Source organism: Emydura macquarii, unplaced genomic scaffold, assembly GCF_026122565.2.
Source record: "Emydura macquarii macquarii isolate MOO-44397 ecotype Brisbane River unplaced genomic scaffold, CSIRO-AGI_Emac_v2 contig_1094, whole genome shotgun sequence".
Classification (NCBI taxonomy): domain Eukaryota; kingdom Metazoa; phylum Chordata; order Testudines; family Chelidae; genus Emydura; species Emydura macquarii.
In genome coordinates this window covers 54,900-79,589 of record NW_027131231.1, presented here as the reverse complement: position 1 = coordinate 79,589, position 24,690 = coordinate 54,900, and the positions used below count along the sequence as shown (strand labels likewise).

Sequence of the window (24,690 nt, the reverse complement as noted above, 5' to 3'; positions counted from 1 at the left end):
TAGAATCAGTGGGTTCAAAGACGTTGGACGACAGGCTGAAATTAATCTTGATATTTTGGAAAATGGCCTCAAATCAATTGGATGAAATTTAGTGAAGTGCAAAGTACTCCACGTTATTAGGGAAAATTGGGGCCACCAGTATAAAATGGGGGATAAGTGGCATGGCAGCAGCACTGCAGAAAAGGGGTTCTAGTGGAGCACTGAGTGTATTTCAGTAAACAGCAGGATGATCCTGTAAAAAAAGTTAGCATTATTCTGGGGTTTCATAAGTAAGATACGGCAGGTAATTGTCCCACTCTACAGGGCACTGGTGAGGACTCAGCTGGCGTGCTGTGTCCAGTTTTTGCTAACTCACTTTATGAAAGTTGTAAACAAACTGGAGAGGGTGAAAGAAGAGGGCATGTCTGGTCTAGAGACTACAAGGCTGAGAGGGGAAATCATGACCATCTTCTAAGATGATGTTGTAAAAAGGACAGTGAGCTATTGTTCTCCATCCACACTGAGGGAAGGAGAAGATTTCATGTGTTAGAAAGCTTTTCTGAATCTCTAAGGGTGGTTGAGGTCTGGAATAGATGACCTAGGGAGGTTGTGAAATCTCCATCATTGGAGGTTTTTAAGAACAGTTGGACAATTACGCGTAGGGTTGCTCTAGATTTAAGTAATCCTACTTCATCATAGGGGGCTGGACTAGATGACTTCTTGAGGTCCCTCCCAGCCCTACATTTCTGTGATTCATTTGGGGTGATGGGAAAAGGATGACCAATTTCCAGCCCTTCCTCCTCAGTGAACTGTGCAGCATCCCTTGGCAGCTGTTATCTGGCTCCCCCACCCCAGAGAAGCGGCTGCATCTCAGGATTGAGCAAAAGATTAAGGCCAAGCAGTTTCAAGGCAGTGGGGCTATGCTGGGTTTTGAAGCTTAGCCTGTAAATTGATTCATGCTACCTGTTTCCTCTGCTCTGCTCCAGCACCCATGGCTTTTTGTCCCTTATTATCATGACCGGGGTCCAGGTCTCTCTTGCATTCTCTGCCCTCAGATCCCTTGGTGCTTTCCTGAAGCTTTTCACCTGAAACAGAACCAGACGAGAACCGAGCTGAAGTGGTGAGAGATGGTGAGGAAATGCCTAGCTATAACGTGCGACCTTGAGAAAGGTGATGTTAAACGCAGCTCTGTGTCCATTGATTTCAGTACATGTGTGATTCTGTGGCTTCTGCCAGGGCATTGGCCGAAAACAGACTCAATACTTAGAATCATAGAATCATAGAATATTAGAGTTGGAAGGGACCTCAGGAGGTCATCTAGTCCAACCCCCTGCTCAAAGCAGGACTAACCTCAGCTATATCATCCCAGCCAGGGCTTTGTCAAGCCTCAGCTTAAAAACCTCTAAAGGTGGAGATTCCACCACCTCCCTAGGTAACCCATTCCAGTGCTTCACCACCCTCCTAGTGAAAAACTTTTTCCTACTTACTCTGTATTAGTTTAATATATATTTCACCAGCCCAAAGCCATGAAGATATCTGCAAGTTTGAAATTATTTTACCCCACACTGAACTTTAACCCTAACCACAACTGATCTTTTTGTTCACATCAAACTTTAGTGCTATTGCTTAGACATAACTGCAACAACTAACCCTAACAACCTGAGACGAAATTTAGCCCAAGGATCAGGGTTCTCACCTTCCCTTCTCATTGAAGAGTAAATACCTCATTTACCATGTATATTTTAGATTTGGTTTCCATACCCACAGCGCAGTAGGGTGCTTGGTGGTTGTTAATGGTTTAAAACTATTTACCCTCATAACTACAGACTACTTTTTCACTAGACGCTATTGAGGGTGCAGATGGGAGATCATAGCCCTTTGCCCCTATTCACACACCTCTTTTCTTCTTCCTGCAGCAGCAGATGAGAGCAGTCAGGGCTCCAGCCAGAAGCACGAAGCCACCCATTGCCAGCAGCCGAATAATGACACTCTTCACGCAAGAGATCACATAAATAATTAAAGAGTTATCAGAGCAGGACAATTGGATCTCAGGGCTGCCACCTTCCAGAGGAGTACCCTAACCACCACACTAGAGAGTCATTCTCACACACTCTTTGTCCCAATGAACATGCAAGTATTTATCCAAAATGGAACAGCTTTAACAGGCGAGATTGAGGAGGTCTTGTGTTGGAACATCCCATAGTGTAGTGGTTAGGACATTGATCTGAAAGATACAAAATACATGTTCAAATCATTTCCTCTTGTCAGGTACAGGGGACTTGAACGGGGCTCATCCGCATGTCAACTGGGTATCCTAACCAACGCTCTCAAATTTATGAAGGAGGTCCTCCTCCCTGGCTGTTTTGTGTGGAGTTAGGCAGCCACTGAGCACTCCTACCGGATCAGAACCGGCAGCTGAGATTGGCCAAGTTATGACTATATTCCCGGTATCTGGGTCATACTGGACTGTATGCACAACATTGTCTTGGTACTGCACAACAATTTCATAAATAATTAGAACAATATAAAAGTCAGATGGCTCACATTAAGTGCATTAAAAACTGGCTAATTGTTAGATCTCAAAAAGTAACTGTAAACAGAGAATACACATTGAGTGGTTGGATTTCTAGTGGCTGTTGTATGAATCAGTTCTTAGCCTTATGCTAGTAAACGTTTTTATCAATGAGCTGAAAGAAAACATAAAATCATTGTTATGATTAGTAGTATATAATTTAAGTTTGTATAAGTATTTAGGCCTGTGTATCTGCCTTAGCTAATTTAATCAGTTCCCCACTCAGCATCTCGGTTTGTGTGGATCCCATTCTTTGACACTTATCTCCCTCCACTCCTTGTACAGGGAACCTGGGTCCCTCACCCACGCTTTGTGAATCCTAATGATAGTCTAGGTGCCTACAACTTAAGCGGGATGAGAAGGAGAAAAACTCATCACACTGGATGTACCCTTGACTAACAATGAATTTCTGAGGGAAAAGATGCTGTGATTAATGATTTTACATATCCCAGTACCAGAGAATGATAAAAATGAGTTGACCAGCAATACAGGTTTCCTCATAGACTTCAGATGTCCCATTTGCAATCTTATGATAAAGGATATTCTGCTTTAGAAGTGGCTGTTGCTGAATTAGAACTGATTGACAAATGGGAGAGAAAGATGGTTGGCATTCCTCTGAGATATCTGAAATGCCTTCTGTGACATTCCCCAGGGTACAATCTGGACAGAACTAGGAGCAATGGTCTCAAGTTGCAGTGGGGGAGGACTAGGTTAGATATTAGGAAAAACTTTTTCACTCAGAGGGTGGTGAAGCACTGGAATGGGTTACCTAGGGAGGTGGTGGAATCTCCATCCTTAGAGGATTTTAAGGCCCAGCTTGACAAAGCCCTGGCTGGGATGATTAGTTGAGGTTGGTCCTGCTTTGAGCAGGGGGTTGGACTAGATGACCTCCTGAGGTCTCTTCCAACCCTAATCTTCTATGATTCTATGACTGCTGAACAGCTGTGTCCCCTTAATTCTCTAGCCTGGGGTGTCTTTTACACTGCTTTGTGTGAGAACATCCACTCCTGTCCTTTTCATACAGACTTCAGCATGAAAAATCACTCCTAGCTATGTTACATGAATGCTCCGGCCAATCATTCAGGAATTAAACTGCAGAGCAGTACCAGCAAGCTCTCTAGTTCCAGGTATTCCCCCAGAAATGTGTGTATTGTGTTATCCAGCACATTACAGAGCAAGTTCATAGAAATTCAGTCATTTCTTGAAAGGAAAATGCTATGTACCCGTCTTGTTGTCTCAGCTGGACTTTCCCACACACTTCAATCCAGACATACTGGTTAAGATAAAATAATAATATAAGTTTATTAGGTACAGAAAGGTAGATTTTAAGTGATTACAAGTAATGATGAATAAAAATCAGGATTGGTTGCAAAAGAAATAAAAGAGCAAAACACAAACTAATACCAAATTTAACAAGCTAAGTGAATTTAAAAGCAAAAAGTTTCACCATATGCTACAATAGCCTGTACTGGCTGAAAAGTCTTCCAACCAGAACCACTCCTCTCCCAGTTCAATTATGCTTTCTTTGTCTTTCAAGTGTTGTAGATTCTGAGAGTGGAGATTCATGGCGAGAGAGGTGATTTGGAGGCCACTGTCTCTCATTCTTACGTCACTCTCCCGTCTTTGAGGATTACCTCCTGCTGGGATGCAAGCGATAGGTAGTCTCTTGTGGATGTGAGATTTAAACTGTTCCTGTGATGAAATGTAAATTTCTCTTTCACACCTTCCAGTTGTTGAAGAATGGCTGCTTCAGCCACTGATAATTCTCTGACACCTGGTTGGGATGCCATACTACTACTGTCTCTGAAAAACTGATTTGGGCCTGCTTTTCTTAAACTTGGAGCATGTTAAAACAATGTTGTAGAGTAGAATCTTGTAACTTTATATATAATACTGATACACATATTTTCTCATGACAATAATGCCTAGCAGATTATGAATTTTCAAAAGATACCTCACAAGGCACATTTTGAACAAAATTTATCATTGTCTTGCAAAAGTGGTGAATATAACAGGATAGACAATCACACCTTTGAAAATAATTGCAAAGTTATAAAAAATTAACCCCTCCTACTGAGGGTGAAGAAAGAATTGCAAGGCATTTTCAAGTTCCTCTACCCAATACAGATTTCTGTCATTAACTTTTGGGAAGAGAAATATTTAGGAAACTCAGAAAATACCAACCAACTCTAATTAAAATATCGGGCATCTTTCTATGAAATGCAGATATACTTAGTCAGAACTACTTGAGGAGGAAGGAGCAATTTAATTTTTTATTATTATTATTATTTTATTTGTTGTTCTTTAGGTTTGGTTTCATTTGTTTTGGTTTTCTACAAGTTTCACAGATTTTAGGCTAGAAAGGGATTGAAATAAATCCTCTTTTATTTTGTTGAAATTTGAAATTTTTATGGAAAAAATTTCATTGAAATGCAAACTTCAAAATACGTTGATCAGCCCGACATTTGATGCGATAAATGTCTTTGTTATGCTCAGATATCTCTTGGTCTCTTTAGCAATATAGAGTCTCTTGAGAGTTGAGCGATGGGATAATCCAGTTGAAGGAAATATGTCTATTTTTGGGGATGAAATACCTTCATCCCTTTTTTCCTCAAGGCGTCTTTCACCTCCTTGTTCCTGAGGCTGTAGATAACGGGATTCAAGATCGGAGTCACCACTGAATAGAATAGAGAAAGTAACTTGTTTACATCTGGAGAGAAGCTGGATTTGGGGCGCACGTACATGATAAGAGCCGTCCCGTAGAACAACGTCACTATGATGAGGTGTGAGGAGCAGGTGGAGAAGGTTCTACGCCTGCCTTCGGCAGACTGCATTTTCAGGATGGTGGAGAAGATACAGATATAGGAGACCAGGATCAGCAAGAAGGGCATCAGCAAGAAGGACAAAGGCAGCAGCCATGATGATCTGGATCTCATTCCAGTAGGTGTCCCTACACACCAGCTTCAGCACCGGCTGGATCTCACAGAAAAAGTGATGCTCACATTGGACCCACAAAAAGGAAGTGTGAAGACAAAGGTTGTATGCCCCAGGGCCACTAGGATGCCAGAGATCCAGGAGCTTGTAGCTTCATGCAGAACCTCTTATCCATGATGGCTGTGTAATGCAGTGGGTTGCATATGGCACTGTAGTGGTCATAGGCCATAGATGCAAGGACGAAGCACTCAGTAACAGCAAAGAATAGAAAGAAATACATCTGTGCTGCACAACCCACAAAGGAGATGGTTTTGTCTTCTGAGAGGAGATTGGCCAGCATCTTGGGTAGGGTGACTGAGGTGTAGCAGATCTCCAGGAAGGACAAGTTGCTGAGGAAGAAATACATAGGGGTGTGAAGGGCCGTATCGACATTGATGACGACGATGAGGAGGATATTACCCAGCACTGTGATGATGTAAACGCACAGAAACGCCCCAAACAGCATGAGATTCATGTCTGGGTGGCTAGAGAAGCCCAGCAAGACAAATTTGGCCATGGACTTGTGTAAACGTGCCCTTCTGGGGGCAGCGTTGGGGGTTCCCCTCTGAGTCCTTTCTAAAGGGGGACCGGTCCTCCTGGCTCTCCCCTGCCGGGAGGTAGCCTAGTCCTTCACCCTGGCCCTAGGCAGGGCGGGCGAGACAACAGTCTTTCGCCCCAGCCCTAGGCAGGGCAGGCGAGCCAACAAACAGTCTAGCGCCCAGCCCGTAGGCAGGGCTGGTGAGGCAACAAACAGTCTAGCGTCTGGGACGGTAAGGAGGGTAAGGTTCTCCCGGGCTGGCTCGGGAAGCGGGTAGGGGGACGCAGGCCCACCCGTCTCCACTGCGTCCCAACCCAGGGCCCTAGCAGTGGCAGGGGTACCTGCCACTGCCTTGGTGGGCTCCGGCCGCAACACGCCAACCGGGTTCCCCCATACTCAGTCTCCATTTAGGGCTGCCCCTGGGCTTCTTCCTCCCCATCCCCACCGGTACCTGATTCCCCCGGGTCGCCGGGATGTGGTAGTCCCATCCGGCCCTCCATGTCCACCAGCGGCAGCTCCGGTAGCTCCATGGGCTCCTCTTCGGAGGGGAGTTCCTCCAAGTCCTCCGACCCCCAGGCCGCCGGTAGGGGCGTCAGGTTCTCCGGGTCCCAGGCTCAGTACGGCTCGGGTCTCTCCTCCTCTGGTTCCCTGGCTGCAGGCAGCCTGGGCGGGCCCTCCTGTGGCTCCCAGGCAGTGGGTGATGCAGGTGGGCTCCCATCCAACTCCAAGACAGCGGGTGATGCAGGTGGGCTCCCCTCCAACTCCCAGGCAGCGGGAGACTCAGGTAGGTTCTCCGCCAATCCCCAGTCTGGGGTTAAGACGAGGCTTTCCCCTTCAGCGTGGGCCTCGGCCCTGGTTCTAGCGTGGAGCCTCCAGGGAGAGGCATCCTTCTCCCTCAGCCATCCCTGCCTGACTGAGCTCGCGGGCCGGGGTTTTAAAGGCCTGGCCCCACCTCCCTGCTTCCGGTCAGCTGGTGTCCGCCCGGCTTCTAAAGGCCTGGCCCCACCTCCCTGCTTCCGGCCAGGTGATCTTCTTCTGGGCTCTAGCAGCCAGGGTGGGTTTGGTTCTCCCTCTGGGTCTCTCTCAGAAGGGAACCATCCCTCCCGGCTACAACGTGTCATTTCTCGTCTCTTCCCCAGTGTATTTCATCTTAAGAATTAAAAAGAAAGGCTACACATGAGTTTGATATATTATTTATGTAAAGTAAAATGGCATCTATCTATCTATTTATCTATCTATCTATCTATTTATCTTTTAGTCATGCCAGACTTATCTGTTATCATTCATAAATAACTGATTATTAGGCAAGGGGACTGTGTTAGATGTAATATATTTGGACATCAGTAAGGCATTTGATACAGTAGCACAAGGGTAGTTATGAGTTACCCATGAGAAGATTATGTTTCGTACAAGAATTGTAATGTAGGTAAGGACTTGGCTGAAGGGGAGAAAATAACAAGTTGTGATGAAAGGTGAACCGTTGGACTGAGGTTACTGCTAGATTTTCTCAAGGATCAGTCTTGAGCTTGATCTTATTTAGTATTACCATTAGTAGCCTTGGCACCAACTCTAATATTCTATGATTCTATGAATCTATGATTCTATAGTGAAATTTCCTCAGGACTCAAAGTCAGGAGGCCTTGCTAAAACCGAGAAAGATCAGAATATTATAGAGAAAGAAATGGATAATCTTGAGGACCAGAATAATGGAAATGGGGTGAAATTTAATATTTCAAAGCATACGGTCATACACTGAGGTGCTAATAACATGAATTTCTGATATAAACTGGGAGCTGATCAGTTCTGCAGAAAAGGACCTGGGGGTTACAGTGGACAAAAAGCTGGATATGAGTTAGCAGTGTGCCCTTATTGCCAAAAAGGCTAATGGCATATTGGGCTGCATTAGTAGGAGCATTGCCAGCAGATCAAGGGAAGTGATTATTCCCCTCTTTTCTACACTGGTGAGGCCACATTTGCAGTATTGTGTCCAGTTTTGGGCCCCCACTACAGAAAGGATGTGGACAATTTGGAGAAAGTCCAGAGGAGGGCAACAAAAATGATGAGGGGGCTGAAGCACGACTTATGAGAAGAGGCTAAGGGAACTAGGCTGGTTTAGTCTGCAGAAGAGGAGAATTAGTGGGGATTTGATAGCAGCCTTTAACTATCTGAAGGGGGGTTCCAGGAAGGATGGAGCTAGGCTGTTCTTAGTTGTAGTAATTGAGAGAACTAGGAGCAATGGTCCCAACTTTCAGTGGGGGAGGTCTAGGTTGGATATTAGGAAAAGCTTTTTCACTAGGAAGGTGGTGAAGCACTGGAATGGGTTAACTAGGAGGTGGTGGAATCTTCATCCTGATAGGTTTTTAAGGCCTGGCTTGACACAGCCCTGGCTGGGATGATTTAGTCGTGGTTGGGCCTGTTTTGAGCAGGGGGTTGGAGTAGATGACCTCCTGAGGTCCCTTCCAACCCTCATCTTCTATGATTCTATGAAACTCACAGAGGACAGAAAAGGCCATGGTGTTTTAGTAAAACACAGAATGACTATGAGCCAACAATGTGACGTGTCTGTGAAAAAAGCATATGAGATCCTAAAATGTATCAGGTAATATATTTCTGCTCGAGATTGGCAGTTATTAATGACATCATACAAAGCATTCATTTGGAATATTTATGCAGTTGTGGTCACTCAAGTTCAAGAAAGACTAATTCAAACTAGAAAAGCTGCTGAGTAGGGCTTTGAGGATGATGAATTGAATGGAGAACCTATCTTTCAAGAGGAATCTCAAAGAGCTTGTCTTGTTTAACCCAAGACAAGGCTGAGAAGAGATCTGATTGTCCTTCTTAAATACATCAGGGGGATAAACACTGGGGAGGAAGAAGAACAATTGGAGCTAAAGGACAATGCTGGCATAAAAACAAATGGGGATAAACTGGCCACAAATACATTTAGGCTGGAAATTAAGAATGTTTCTAACCGTCAGAATGAAGTTTTCCTCCTGTAGAAATAATGTGAGGTCAGTTCAATTCATTGAAATCAACGCGGTTACAGTGTAAAACAGGAATAACGGCTTGGTGGTTATCTCTTAGAGCAGATCTTCATCTGATGTAAATAGTCCTTTCACTGAAATCAATGTGCCTACATCAATGTAAATTCAATGTAAGCGAGATGAGAATAGAGCAATTCATATGTTTGGGAGGAGGACAGGGTTTCATACGATTAACCACATCTGGCTAAATGACAGAATTTACATCCCGTGGTAAATTCTCAGATTTTGAAATTTTATTTCATCTCAAATCAGGACAAAAAAGCCAAAATCTCAGCATCTTTTGCAAAACAAAATAATCTGGAAATATTTTATTTCAACCTTCTCAAAATATTTTGTTTTGATAAAGTCAGAACAATTCATTTAGATGAGGCTTATATACTTGATTTTGATAAAGCTGAATAATTTTGTTTCCGCTACTTTAATTATATTATATTATATTATATTATATTTATTAAAGTAAAAATGATTTGATAATTTCCTCTTGAAAACATAAATGTAATTAATATGTTCCCATGTATAATGTTTTAATTACACCAAATCAGCATTTTTGGGTGGAAAACTGTTCTGCAGGAATTTTTTCCAGCAACTCTACTTTTAACTATAGGAGAGTTACTCATTACATTCATAATTTTGCTAGACATTGAATATCTTGGTCTTAATGAAGACACTGGATTTAAGGCTTATTTAAAACTATCATTAACCCACTAACCACCCTTTTTGTCCTATGACTACAGGGCTGTTCACAGGCCACTTTACCATGACTGGTCCCTTAGAATATGAGCTAACTACTTACGCTAAAATATCTGTTCGATCTCATATTTAGCTGTGACACTCAGAGGTACCTTTCCCAGACCTAAAGAAGATCTCTGTGTAGCTCAAAAGCTTGTCTCTCCCTCCAATAAAAGTTGGTCCAGTAAAAAATATTATTAACCCACCTTGTCCCTCAACAATGCAATTATGAAAAAGGTTGCCTCCATTCTGGGGTGTATTAACAGAAGTGTCGTATGTAAGACACGGGAGATAATTGTCCCACTCTGTGCAGTATTGGTGAGGCCTCAAATGAAGTACTATGTCCATTCCTGGGCACCATATTTTAAGAAACTGGACGAACTGGAGAGAACCCAGAAGAGAGCAACAAATGATACAAGGCTTAGAAAACTTGACCTACGAGGAAAAGTTAAAAAAACACTAGGCATGTTTCGTCTTGAGCAAAGTAGATAGAGGGAAGACCTGATAATGGTCTTCAAATATGAGAATGGTACTCAACTGTCAACTGACCGTAAGACAAAACATTATGGGCTTAATCTAAAGCCAGGGAGATTTAGGTTAGATATTAGGAAAACACGTACTAAGTTTAAGGTTAGTTTAGTTCTGGAACAGTTTTCCAAGGGAGGCTGTGGAGTCCCCATCATTAGAGACGTGCCAAAACAGGTTAGACCAGCACTTGTCAAGGATGGTCTAGGTGAACATGGTCATTCCTCAGTGCAGAGGGCTGGACTTGATGACCTCTTGAGGTCCCTTTCGGTCCTACACATCTATACAAATACTTAGGGAACATCTACATTTGAGCTGGGAGGTATGTGGCTTGGGCGAGCCATTCAGATACGTTCCGGAGGTCAAGGGACTGTGCTCGAGAATCATATGTCCTTGCTCAAAAGTAGATATACCCTTCGTCTGCAGCAAGCAGGACTGCAAATTTGTCTTCTGCTAGCTGATCTGCGCTAACTACCCATGTAGACCTTGCTACTCAATGCTAAAATTTCCTTTGACCATCCTCGGTTATGAAACAGGAGTAGATGGAAATGTGTTAAGGAATTTTTAGGGTGTGACCACTTTGGTCCACACGGGCAGTAGTACATGGGCAGGCTAGTGTAAGGTAGACCTACACTCCACCTGGCCATGAACAAAGTGTTCGTATAGACACGCCTTCACTGCGACACAAGATTCAGGGCTGCAAACTAAAACAGTGTATGTGTCCGTTCAAGCGACAAAAGGAACACAATAAGGCTCATCTAGAGTTATCCTTCAGAATAATCCAAACGAATTCAGCATCATTCTACTAACATAAAGAAATTTCTCACCTACCTCTGCAACCCACATCTGTCTCATCTCTCTGTTTACAAAAGAATTTGATCATGGATAGAACTGGTGTATTTAACAGCTTCTTTAGCAGCCCTAGGGAACTGGTCTTGAGACATCTCAGACTCCCCATTGTACCAATTCATAACATAGCTATTAAGAGAATATTCTCTCTCCCCTTGAAATCAGTGCCAAAACATCTATTGCTTTCAGTGGGAGTAGAATTGGCATTTAACTTGTTTTTCTCTCTTTAAGCCAAATGCCCAGCTGGTGTAAACGGTGTGCAGCCATCCTTTAAAGTCAATAGGGCCAGATCCACAGATGCTGCAAATCTACATAGATCGGTTGCAGTCAAGAAGCCATGTCCCCATCTAGTTCAAACTGGTGTACCTTCATTGAAGTCACTGGGGCTGACCCCCAGTTGGTGTAAATTAGTTCTTTATTGGAGTCAGTGGGCCAAATATCAACCAACAGTGCAGGATAATGCATATCAACTGAAGATATAATGTGATAGATGGAGATCCTCATGCTTGCCTAGCTTTATTCCTGTTTTGCACTGAAGAAAGTCATAGAATCATAGATCATAGAAGTTTAGAGTTGGAAGGGACCTCAGGAGGTCATCTCGTCCAACCCCCTGCTCAAAACAGGACTAACCTCAGCTAAATCATCCCAGCCAGGGCTTTGTCAAGATGCAGCTTAAAAACCTCTAAAGATGGAGATTCCACCACCTCCCTAGGTAACCCATTCCAGTGCTTCACCACCCGCCTAGTGAAAAACTTTTTCCTGATATCCAACCTAGACCTCCCACACTGCAACTTGAGACCATTGCTCCTTGTTCTTTCATCTGCCAGCACTGAGAACAGCCTAGCTCCATCCTTCCTGGAACCCCCTTTCAGGTAGTTAAAAGCTGCTATCAAATCCCCCTCATTCTTCTCTTCTGCAGACTAAACAAGCCCAGTTCCCTCAGCCTCTCCTCATAAGTCTTGTGCTCCAGCCCCCTAATCATTTTGGTTGCCCTCCGCTGGATTTTTGTGCCATTGACTTCAAGGAGATGCACCAACATAAAACAGTGGTTTTGTTCATTAATCATGCCCACTATTTCTTTTTTCTTTTCCAATTTCTTTTATGGTTGTCAAATCTGTGTAAATAGCACCAATGAAGTAATGAGTGAGGGCCAATCTTTCAAGCCCTTACTTATTTTCTACTCAGTCCTTCCTTAGCTTACATCTTCACTATGGAGCCTATGCTGGCATAGCTATGTTGGCATAACTATACTGGCATAAAACCCTTGTGTTGGCACAGTTTATGCCAACCGAGGGAGTTTTCTGCCAGTGTAGGAACAGTATCTCTCTGAACAATGTTAGCTATCCTGACAGAAGTCCTCTTCTGTCACCATGCCTGTGTCTACACTGCAGGCTATGTCAGTCAGAGATGTCGTTTTTCCACACCCCTGACTGACATAGCTATGCCAGTACAAGTTTCACATGTAGACCAATCCTTAGTAAAGCTCTCTTTGAAGTACAGAGGCTAAATCCTATGAGTCTTTACTCAAAGGGAGATTTTCAGAAGCTCATTGGTGGTTAGACAATCAACTCCCACTCAGTAATTAAGTAACATACACTAAGAAAGTCACTTCACTTTCTTCTGACTGGTCCACATATAAGAAAAGAGCCTACTATTGCCAACAGCTAATGGTGCTACTTTTTAATTCTGTAACTGATATATGTGCATTCATTTGTATATATGCACCATTGCTCTCTCCACTGAATGAATGAATACATCTCATAATATGATACTGATAATACCCCCTTGCTAAGGGACATGGGGCGGGGGAGATGGATGCCTGGATCACAAAACTATCTCCTCTTTTTTTCATTGAAATTTGTAATTTGATAAAAAAAAAAATCGTCATTCTTTTAGAATCCAAAGAATTTTGACCTGCTCTTGAGTTTTCCCTCTCTTTCCATGTCATCATAGACTCATAGACTTTAAGGTCAGAAGGGACCTTTATGATCATCTAGTCTGACCTCCTACACAACGCAGGTCACAGAACCTCGCCCACCCACTCCTGTAATAGACTGCTGACCTATGACTGAGTTACTGAAGTCCTCAAAACATGGTTTAAAACCTTCAAGGTACAGAGAATCCACCAGCAAGTGACCCGTGCCCCATGCTGCAGAAGAAGGCCAAAAAATCCTCAAGGTCCCTGCCAATCTGCCCTGGGGAAAAATTCTTTCCCGACCCCAAATATGGCGATCAGCTAAACCCTGAGCATGTGGGCAAGACCCGTGAGCCAGACACCCAGAAAGAATTCTCTGTAGTAACTCAGAACCAGCCCCATCTAACATCCCATCACAGGCCAATGAGCATATTTACCGCTAGTAGTCAAAGGTCAGTCAATTACCAAATTAAGCTGTCCAATCATAGCATCCCCTCCATAAACTTATCAAGCTCAGTCTTGAAGCCAGCTCGGTTTTTAGCCTCCACTGCTGTCCTTGGGATACTGTTCCAGAACTTCACTCCTCTGATGGTTAGAAACCATCATCAGCCCAGTCCTCAGCTCTTTGTCAAGCAAAGAAAATCCATTGGTAATATCTGAGTTAGTGATCCTTTTAAAAATGCAATGGTATTTTAAATAAAATAAGGCATATTTTAGCATTTGTACTAATAGGCTTTTTTTACTTAAATATACAATGAAAATGATTTAGTTGGGGGTTGGTCCTGCTTTGAGCAGGGGGTTGGACTAGATGGTTCTGAGGTCCCTTCCAACCCTCATCTTCTCTGATTCTATGATGCAGTTGAAAGGAGCAACACAAAACACTGTTACAATAGATAAAATAGTTACAGCTATAATTGATCATTATCATAGTAATAATAATGCCAGATTCTGATCTCAGCTCTACAGGTGTAATTCTGGAGTAGCTACAGTGAAACTGATTTGACCATCAGTTGCACTAGTAACTTTGGAGTGACACCTGTACCTCTGGGTCTAGAGAGACAAGGTGGATGAGGTAATATCGTTTATTGAACCAATTCTGCTGGTGGAAGACACAGGCTTTCAAGCTACATAGAGCTCTTTTTCAGGTCTGGGGAAAATACTCATAATGTCACAGATAAATACAGAGGGGCCCTGATAATTGAATCTGGTCCTTAGCACTTTCCTATGGCAATAATCATCCAAGGAACTCAAAGCAATTAATCAACTACCTCCTGGGATCTTCAATCTGTTCATGTCCTCAAGACTCCCGTAGAACTTTACATTTTCCCCATTAATATCGTAAAATATGGTGAAAATTAGGCCTAATTCTCCTCTCATTCAGGGTGGAGCCATTAAGTCTGCCCATCCAAATAGATACAAACCCGGAGTAACTCTATTGTAAAACCAGGCTGCATAATCCAATTATCATCTTTTTTATGTTAGAATTGTTTGAAAAATCCAAACCAAACAAAAAGGGTGGGGCAGTAGCCCACTGGAATCTCTTTAGATTAAAGTTTTTTCAAACTTTTGAAAAACGTTGACATTTCAAAGTTTTCCTGAAACTTTCCAACTATTGAAAAACAATGCATCCAGCGCTGTGGCTGGTCAAATAAACCCAATTGTTTTAAGTCAAAACTTTCTTTCAAATGCCTTTGGAGTTTCTTTTCATCAGAAATGAAGTTCACAATGACAAATATCGTCGAAACGTCAAAACACTGACAATCTTGTGCAGCCGTACTTGATGTTCAAACGATCATAGAATCATAGAAGGTGAGGGTTGGAAGGGACCTCAGGAGGTATCTAGCCCAACCCCTGATCAAAACAGGCTCTACCACGACTAAATCATCCCAGCCAGGGCTTTGTCAAGCCAGGCCTTAAAAACCTCTAAGGATGGAGATTCCACCACCTCCTTAGGTAACCCATTCCAGTGCTTTACCACCCTTCTAGTGAAAAACCGTTTTCCTCGATAGTTTCCTCAGGGGTCCTTTAAACTCCTTATTCCACAAGCTATAGATAACAAGGTTCAATAATGGAATCAAAACAGTACAGCCCAGGGAAGGCAGCTTGTCAACTGATAGGGAGTAGGTGGATTTGGGTCATAAGTACATGGACTCTATGACACTCTGGCAAGTGTAGAGAGGCCTGAAAACACAGACACTTTCCCTGCCTGGGAGAGGAGGTGGGGGCGGGGCCGGCTGGGCCGCGTGGGCCCGGCTCACTGGGTGGTTTGCAGGAAGGGAGGGTTTGAGCTTTCAACTGGGACGCCCTCCCGGGGACCCTCACGCAGAGGACATGGGAACCGCTCGCCCCCCCACAGCCTCTCCACTGCAGCCATCGCCAGCCCTACCATGCCCGTCTGCACGGTGCTGCTTCGCAGCCCGGCTGCCCAGCCTTTCTGCCCCTCACCCCTCTGGCCCTGTGGCTGCCGGGAGCCCAGGGGGCCGGGCGCAGCCGTGGTGGGGGTTCCATGTGCCTTCTGTGGCCTGGGTGGCAGAGATATAGGAGGAGAGGGTTCCCGGGGCGGTCTCACCCACGGTCAGAGCACACAGGTCCTGTCCAGAGCTGGGAGCCACTGGGCCCTGAACGTTTCCAGGACAGCACCACCGCGAACGGTCAGACTTGGCAAATGGTTTGCCAGCCTGGGTCCCGGGCAGCAGAGGCTGGGAACATCAGCTCCAGGCCAGGCCAGGCCCTGGTGGTGCCTGACTGGGTGGGAGTGCGGGACAGCGGAGGGGGTTGGGGGGGCGTTGAGGCCCATCTGGGGCAAGACCAGAGCCTGTGACAAACCCAAGGGAATTAAACACTTGGCTTTAAACATGCTCTTTTTCCCATTGTTTCCAGACAGGAAGGAAACTCATGAGATAGTTGATTTTCCATGCCACAGCATCAAGTGCAACAGTGACCCTTCATCTAATAATTTGGGGATTTTGCTGTGCGTCAGGATCTCTGAGTTTTATTCCCAACTCTGCCACTGACTCTATGGCTATGTCTACAGTGACGGAGGCAAATTCGCCACTGTCAGATCGATCTATCCGGACTGATTGAGGAGAAGTGAAGACCCGCTCAATCGATCTGGAAGTCAATTTATTAAAACCACCTCAACAAAAAGCATAGCACTGTATCGAAGGGTACGCATTTCCTGTCAGTGCAGCATAGTGGAGACAGCGTGCAAAATGGACATTACAAAGTCGACAGGAGTTACACAAGCTACTCTGCTCTATGTAGCTTGCATATCTCCCGTTGACTGCCACCGAATTTTCAGGTAAGTGTAGACCAGGCCTATGTGTGATCTAGATCAACTCATTTCCTGTTACTCTGCTACTGTTTTCCCCATTTGTAAAATGAACATACTGATACAATGAAACATTTTCTAAATTGCTGAAGGTCAATTCAAAGATTTTTGAAAAAGCAGAGAGATGGCCAGTGGGATTTTCAAAAACATGTAGGTGCCCAACTCCTGTTGGTTTTAAAGGAAGTTAGGTTCTTAGGTGGTTTTGAAAGTCCTGCGAGGTGCCTTTTTATATCTTTAAGTGCCTAAAATACTTTTAAAAATCTAACCCCAGGGATTTGGCAATCCAAATCCCATTTTCAAAAGTGATTTAGGCACTTAGGCCTACGGCCCATTGATCTTCCATGATATTTAGATTCCTGCATTCCTACGGGCCAGGTTTTTAAAGGTATTTAGGGGCCTAACACTCAGCTCCTAAGTACCTTTACAAATCTGGCCTTAAATTACTTCTGAAAATATGACGTAGGCTCCTAAACCACTTAGAAAATTATGAAAATTTTAATTATGCCATTTACAAATTCAGGTTCTTTGCGATCCACAGATGAAAAGGGATTTTAAAAATAGCTAAGATTAAGAGCCATATTGTTAAAGGAATTTAGGCATTTACTGGGTTTTTGAAAAATATCTAGATGCCTAAAACTCATTGATTTCAATGGGCGTTAGATGCCCACATAGAATCATAGACGATGAGGGCTGGAAGGGGCCTCAGTAGGTCATCTAGTCCAACTCCCTGTTCAAAGCAGGACCAACCCCCATTAAGTAATCCCAACCAGGGCTCTGTCAACATGCACTTTAAAAACCTCTAAGGATGGAGATTCCCCCTCCTGAGGTAATCCAGTCCAGTGCTTCATCACCCTTCTAGTCAAAACATTTTTCCTAATGTCCAACCTAGACCTCCCCCACTGCAACTTGAGACCATTGCTCCTAGTTCTGTCATCTGCCACCACTGAGAACAGCCTAGCTTCATCCTCCCTGGAAACCCCTTTCAGGTAGTTAAAGGCTGCTATAAAATGCTCCTTAATTCTTCTCTTCTGCAGAGTAAACAAGCCTAGTTCCCTGAGCCTCTCTTCATAAGTCATGTTCTTCAGCCCCTAGTCATTTTTGTTGGACTCATTCCAATTTGGCCACATCCTTTCTGTAGTGGGTGGCCCAAAACCGGACACAGTACTGCAAATGAGGCATTAGTAGAAGCATTGCCAGCAGGTTGAGGGAAATGATTATTCCCCTCTATTCGGCACTGGTAACGAATAGAGGGTAATTATCATTTCCCTCAACCTGCTGGCAATGCTTCTACTAATGCAGCCCAATATGCCATTAGCCTTCTTGGCAATAAGGGCACACTGTTGACTCATATCCAGCTTCTTTTCCACTGTAACCCCCAGGTTCTTTTCTGCCGAACTGCTGCCTAGCCCGTCTGTCCCGAGTCTGTGCTTTTGAAGCATGCTTTTGAAGATTCCAGAGTCATCTAAATACTTTTTAAAAAATCTGGCCCTAAATGCATAAACTTAACTTTACCTCTCATTCTTCCATTGCCTTCTAGAGGCTACATGGGCTAATTAGTGAAACGTTCAACTCAGGAGTTAGGGGTTCTGATCCCACCTCTGCTGAATGACCTGGCACAAATATTTTGGGGTCAGAGTTTTAAAAGTATTTGTACACCTAGTGACACTTTGAAAAACACCCAGGCATTTAACACTCACTGAGCGCAGGGCATACTCCCTAAATATGCCTCAATCTTATTTTGGTAGGACCCTTCCCTCAGTCTCTAAGTCCCTGCCCACCATATAATTTCTAACACAGTTGGTGGCCTGTTACTTGAGTTGATAACGTGGGTGTTTTGAAGTACGGTTTGTGCTTGCATGAGCCATGCTTAGGCTGGGATTTTCAATGGAGCCCAAGGGATTTAGGAGCCCATTGGCCTTCAGAAGGAGTTGGGCACCTGCCTGTTGTCACCATTTTGAAAATCCCATCCGAAGTATTCAGAAGTGACACGGGATTTGGAGTGCCTAGCCACTTCTGAAAACCCAGGCCAATGGTTGCTAAGATCATGTCAGCCCGGACTGAGTCATAAACTGGTCAACGTTTTTCTTCCCCATAAGTGATCCGTCACACTGGCTTTCTGCAGTGGAGAAACCAACCTATGTGTCCAGTCCTTCTTCCTTCCAGTTTTCTGTGCACTAGGACATCTCATAGGGATTTCCCCCATATACAGACCTGCGTGTATGTCCTTCTGGAACACCGCTCCCATCTCAAGCCTTATGGGAGAGTTGCACAGATTTTTCCCAGAATGCATTGCTATACATAAACACAGTCGCAATGGCTAAAGTCTGGACTCAAACTGAATCATGTAACAGGTGGAACTGGCTCCTCAGCTAAACCTGCACACAAGGCTGTTTAATTAGTGTTAACTGTGATGTTGAATTAGTCTAGGCTTTTCCAAGAGGCCTAAAGGAGTTAGGCACCTAATGTCATTGCAAGTCAACGGGAGCCAGATGCTTAATTCCTCTAATTCACTGGAAAATCCCACTCTTTTTTTTTTTCATAAGAATACCTTTATAAGAACATAAGTGATTCCATACTGGGTCAGTCTCTGGTCCCTCTTGCCCAGTACCCTGTCTGTAACTGTTGGCCATACCAGAACCTCATGGGGAGTTTACAGAACTGGACAATTATGAATGAATCAGCCCTCTCTTGGCTTCTGGTAGTCAGAAGTTTAGGGTCACCCCACTGTGGGTGGCATCCCTGATTCTTGGCCAATAGTCATGGATGGACCTATTCTCCACAAACTCCATCATTCCACTGTGGACTAGTCTGAGACCCCACAATTCATCTCACATGAGCCATGGTACAGACTTCACACTGCATCGCTGCTGCCAGGCCCTGTTCAAATAACAAATTGGCATTCTCTTGAGCCACACAGCCTCAGAGATAATGACTCTGCAGTCAGCTTTGAGACAGGGACTGATGTTCTGGAAAAAGGCTTCTTATCTGTCCCACTTAGGTAGATCTAATGTGCCCATCACCTTGGTATCTAAGCTTGGTCGCTACCTGATCTATTGGCCATATGAACTTTTATTACAATAATGTTAATGATCTGTAATTTGTATTGAAGTATCCATTCGAAATTAAGCTCTGTTGATCAGCTAACTGTGAATTGAAGTTCGTTTTAATGGCTCCCACTGGGCATTATTAAAAAGTCATGGAACAGAGTTTCAACTTCAAACAGGTCGCCGAGAGGCTTGTTAAAATACAGCAGGCTCAATTGGTGTATTGCTACTGGAGGCCTCAAAGTTACACCCAGGATGAATTTGGCCCATGGCATTACGTGCCTAGCAACAGAAGGTGCTTATGGATTTCTTGGTGATAATGAATGATAAAACAGAACTGATGTTTCATTGAGCAACTCGGTGAGACCTTGTGAGAAGCAGAAAGAACAAAACTATCTGGCCACTCTCCTCAGCTGGTGTCGACATTGCCCCATGGAAGACAATGGAGCTATGTTAATTTTCACCAGCTGAGGACCTGACCCTATTAAGTGTTGTAGATGATGGATGACTTCATTCTCACAAGAGGAATATCCCTGGTGCACTGCCTCCCTGAGTCCCAGAGTAGCACGTGGTGGAGCTATCTTTGGAGACGGCCGATTCGACTTCAGGAGAGCCAAAACAGCTATTATCTACATATAGTCATTACTCCAAACAGCAGCAAGGGGAATCCAGGCAGATCTATGTAAGCACCAGGAGGCCAAAACCATTCCTGGACTGACGCCATTCTAGCCGGTGGGATTACGCCAAGGATAAGTTTGGGCTCTCGTGCTATTAGGAGAATCCTCAGATCAGCTAGACACTTGGGTGAAGGATTGTCCAGTGATTCAGACACTGGTGTAAGATTTGGAGACCTCAGATCAAGTCTTTGTGCTACCAGAGGCTCCTTTGATCTTGGACAAATCATGCATGAGATAGATTTTTAAAGGTATTCAGGTGCCTGAAGATGCAGACAGAAGCCTAATGGGATTTTCAAAGGCACCTCGGTTTCTAACTCCCTTTAAGGTCAATGAGATGGGAAACTGGATGTTTTTGAAAATCTCACTAAGCACTTAAATATATTTAAAACCTGGCCTTTAGCCTTAGTTCAAGATCTGTACACTGTGTATAATAGCACCGCCATAGCACACAGGGGTTTTGTGAGGATAAAAAAAGAAAAGTCTGTCCCGTCTGCACACAATGCACAGTCAACCTGTGGAACTCCCTGCCAGAGGATGTTGTGAAGGCCAGGACTATAATGGGGTTCAAAAAAGAACTAGGCAAGTTCATGGAGGATAGGTGCATCAGTGGCTATTAGCCAATATCGATGGCTGTGCCAGATGCTGAGAATGGACAAAAGGGGATGGATCACTTTATAATTGCCCTGTTCTGTTCATTCCCCCTAAAGCACCTGACATTGGCCACTGTCAGAAGACAGGATACTGGGACAGACGGACCATTGTTCAGACCCAGTATGGCTGTTCTTATGTGATCAGGTATGGTAGTAGCTCTATGCACATTGACACTGCATTCATCATCAAAGTAGCAGAGAACAATGGACTGTGAACTCTTTGAGGCAGGGACTGTCTCTTTGTTAGCTGTTTATACAGTGCCCCACACCACTGAATAATAGTACGTACTTCTGGATTCCATTGGATTGGACATCTGTGCAAGTGAGAGGACAGCCAGGGCACCATTATCATGGGTGACAGAGTGGAAGAAGGGTCTAGTGGTTACAACACTCAGTGTGCACTTAGGACATACAGCTTCAGTTGCCTGATCTGCTACTGACTCCTGTGTGGCCTTAGCCAATTTTCTTAGCTTCTGTGTGCCTCAGTTCCACGTCTGTACAATGGGGGTTATAGCACGGCCTCTATTCGGCACTGGTGAGGCCACATTTGGAGTATTGTATCCAGTTTTGGGCCCCCCACTACAGGAAGGATGTGGACAAATTGGAGAGAGTCCAGCGGAGGGCAAGAAAAATGATGAGGGGGCTGGAGCACAAGATTTATGAGTTGGTCAAAGAGCCAAACTCTGTAAGAACTTCAGCAAAGTCTGCGTGGTGTTTGTTCTCTCTTGTCTTTTCTCGGGTTAGTGGCAGAGGATTAGAGATGAAGCCACTCAGAAGACTTCATTCTGCAATGTAAAAATAGAAAGGATTATCATACATTGGCCTCTGGGAGATGAACTGGGACTCTAATTTGACTAGAGCGGTTTGTTTTTTCTGATGGAAAATTTCTAAGAAACAAGAATTTGTTTGCCTCAAAATTTTCACTGCAAAATTTTAATGACATTTTCCTTTCTGGCCAAACATTTCTGGTTAGCCAATGAAAAATGATTGGGGGGGGAGGGGGGGGGGATGAAAGCAGACACGTGGAAGTTTTCATTTACTCGAAAACCCAATTTTCCTTCAAAAGGAGTTTTAATGGAAAACTTTTGACAGCCCTCAACAGGGAAGTCAGGAAGCCAGGGTTTCATTCCCAGTACTTACACAGCATCCCTGATATGTGATTGCATAAGATGTTGTACCCAATAATATCTACACATCAGCTAAATCTCATACAGTATATCAAGTAATAAAGAACTAACAGTGTGTACTATAATTAAGGCCAGTCCACAAGGGTTTCTTGTAAATAGATCCTGTGAGACTTATTGGATATCATTTTTGGATGAGATTACAAGTTTGGCTAATAAAGGTAATAGTGTGGATGTAATAGTCTTAAACTTCAATAAGGCATTTGACTTGGTACCGCAAGACAGTTTGATTAAAAAACTAGAAAGATATAAAATCATCAGAGCAAACATGAAATGGATTTACAGCTTGCTCACTGCTAGGTGTCAAAAAGTAATTGTTAATGAGAAATGATCACTGAGCCAGTAGGGTCCTGCAGGGATCGGTTCTTGGCCCTCCGCTATTTAACATTTTTATTAGTGATCGATAAGAAAACATAAAATCATCCCTGATAAGGTTTGCAGATCACACAAAAATTGGAGGGGTGGTAAATAAAGAAGAGGCGAGGTCTCTGATATAGAGCAATATGGATAGCTTGACAAACTGAATGCAAGCAAACAATATGTGTTTTAACATGGTTAAATGTAATGTAAGAACAAAGATTATCAGCCAAAATTACAGGGTGGGGGACTCTATCCTGGGAAGCAGCGACTCTGAAAAAGATTTGGGGGCCAGGATGGATAATCAGCTGAACGTGAGCTCCCACTCAGATGCTGTGTCTAAAAAGTTAATCCATAAAGAGGGAATTTCAGGTAGGAGTAGATGAATTTATTTTTAATCTCGGTTTGGAACTGGTGCGACAGCTGCTGGAATACTGTGTGCAGTTCTTGTACTCACAGTTCAAGAAGGATGTTGATAAATTGGAGAAGGTATAGAAAAGAGCCATGTGAATGGTTAAAGGACTAGAAAACATGCCTGATAATCATAGACTCAAAGAGCTCAAACTATTTGGCTTAACAAAAAGAAGGTTAAGGGTTGACTTGATCACAGACTGGAAGTTCCTACATGGGGAACAAATATTCATAACAAATTCTTCAGTCTGGCAGGAAGTTGATGCTAGGAAAATTCAATTTGGAAGTAAGGTGTTAATTTTTACAGTGAGAGTAGTTAATCATTGGAACAATTTAGCCAGCCTAGTCGTGAATTCATTGTCACTGGCAATTTTCAAATCAACACCGGATATTTTTTCTAAAAGATCCGCTCCAGGAATTATTTTACGGATGCTTTATGGCCTGTTTTATATGGGAGGTCAGATTAGATTACCACAATCTTCCCCTCTGGCTTCAGAATCTATGAATCTATGTATGTACATATTGATGTTTTCCCCGGTTACAGGATTGCTCTATCGCTGTATATCTGTAAATGGTGAACAGATCAGGTGCTAGTGGATTGCGCTCAAGTATATGCAACATAAATCCTTACTTTTCTAGGACCAATAAAATGCACAGTAGTGACTTCTTCTGTGAGTTCTTTGTCCATGTACAGCAACTGAGGAGGGTCAAATGAGGGCATTTCTCATTATTTCACAGATGGGGAAAATGAGGCTGAGAGGTGGGTTTGAGTAACACATGGAGGCTCACGCAGTGCAGGAAGCATTTGGGAAAGGCTGAACTAGCGTGCTGGTCTCCAGCCTTCCATCACTGTACTTCAGCCAGGAGAGAATCCTGACTTAGCAGAATGTGTTATATTATCTAGGGAAGTCTGTGAAATTCTGTTGAGATTAGATGTCCCCAGGGTGATGGGGAGATGATGGTGGAGTATAAAACACTTCCCTTCATCTGCTCAATTTAAGCTGCAGTTCATAAACAAGGAAGGTAGGGGTAAAGGCAGTTGGAAGGTCGGTGATTGAAAGAGATTCTAACCAATGTGGCAGATTCTCTTTTGTACGGACAACACTTCATGCCACTCCAGCAGTGTAAGGGCTCCATAAAATGGAAATGATTCAGAATGATCACAAAGACTTTAAGTCCCCTTGACACTGCTACAGTGGTGGAAAGTGACCTTCTTGGAAATAAGAATCAGGTATGAAATCTTTCTGTAACAAATATAAGTCTAGGTGCGGGAAAAGCAAATTATACCACCTTACAAAGCGCTGGAGAGAAAAAAGATTGTGAATGAAGGGAATTTATATTGGCAAACTCCATCAGCAGAGCTGGTAAATTAGATCCACTATCCAGATACAGCTGGAACTGTAATTTAAAGTAACTGTATAGGGAAATAGCTTCAACTTTCTTCGTAACGTGAGCTACCTGAAAATACCCCCCGCTGTTCCAAACTTTGCCTCATTCAAGACAAACCTGTACTGGAAAAATGAATATAACTCATCCTTTGGTTTTAATATAGTATATCATCTAGGAGAAACTAAAAGGAAATAGCATTCTTTATAAATTATGTAACTAACACAGCCAATTGGTTCTTTTGCATCAAACAGGTGGACCGAAACAAAAATATTTGAGTTTTGATAAAAAATTGTCGTGCAATTTTTTTTCCAGTTTTCATCGAGAAACCAACCAAAAATGTTCATTGTTAAATCAAAACATTTCTTTTCAGAGTTGCCAGCCTAGTGGATGGGCGGGAGCAGTAGAGGTCATACATCTTGAGGTAAGTAAGTCTTTTGACACTGTTCCATGTGACATTCTCCTAAGCGAACTAGAGAAATGTGGTCTTGATGGAAGTACTATAAAGGGGGTACACAACTCTTTG

The 24,690-nt window shown here is 43.5% G+C and overlaps 1 pseudogene; it reads right to left on the bottom strand.

The window, feature by feature from the left end:
- Nucleotides 1-5,124: 5,124 nt before the first annotated feature.
- LOC137151509 (olfactory receptor 10C1-like) lies at nucleotides 5,125-7,211 on the bottom strand (annotated as a pseudogene).
- Between the last annotated feature and the right edge of the window lie 17,479 nt (nucleotides 7,212-24,690).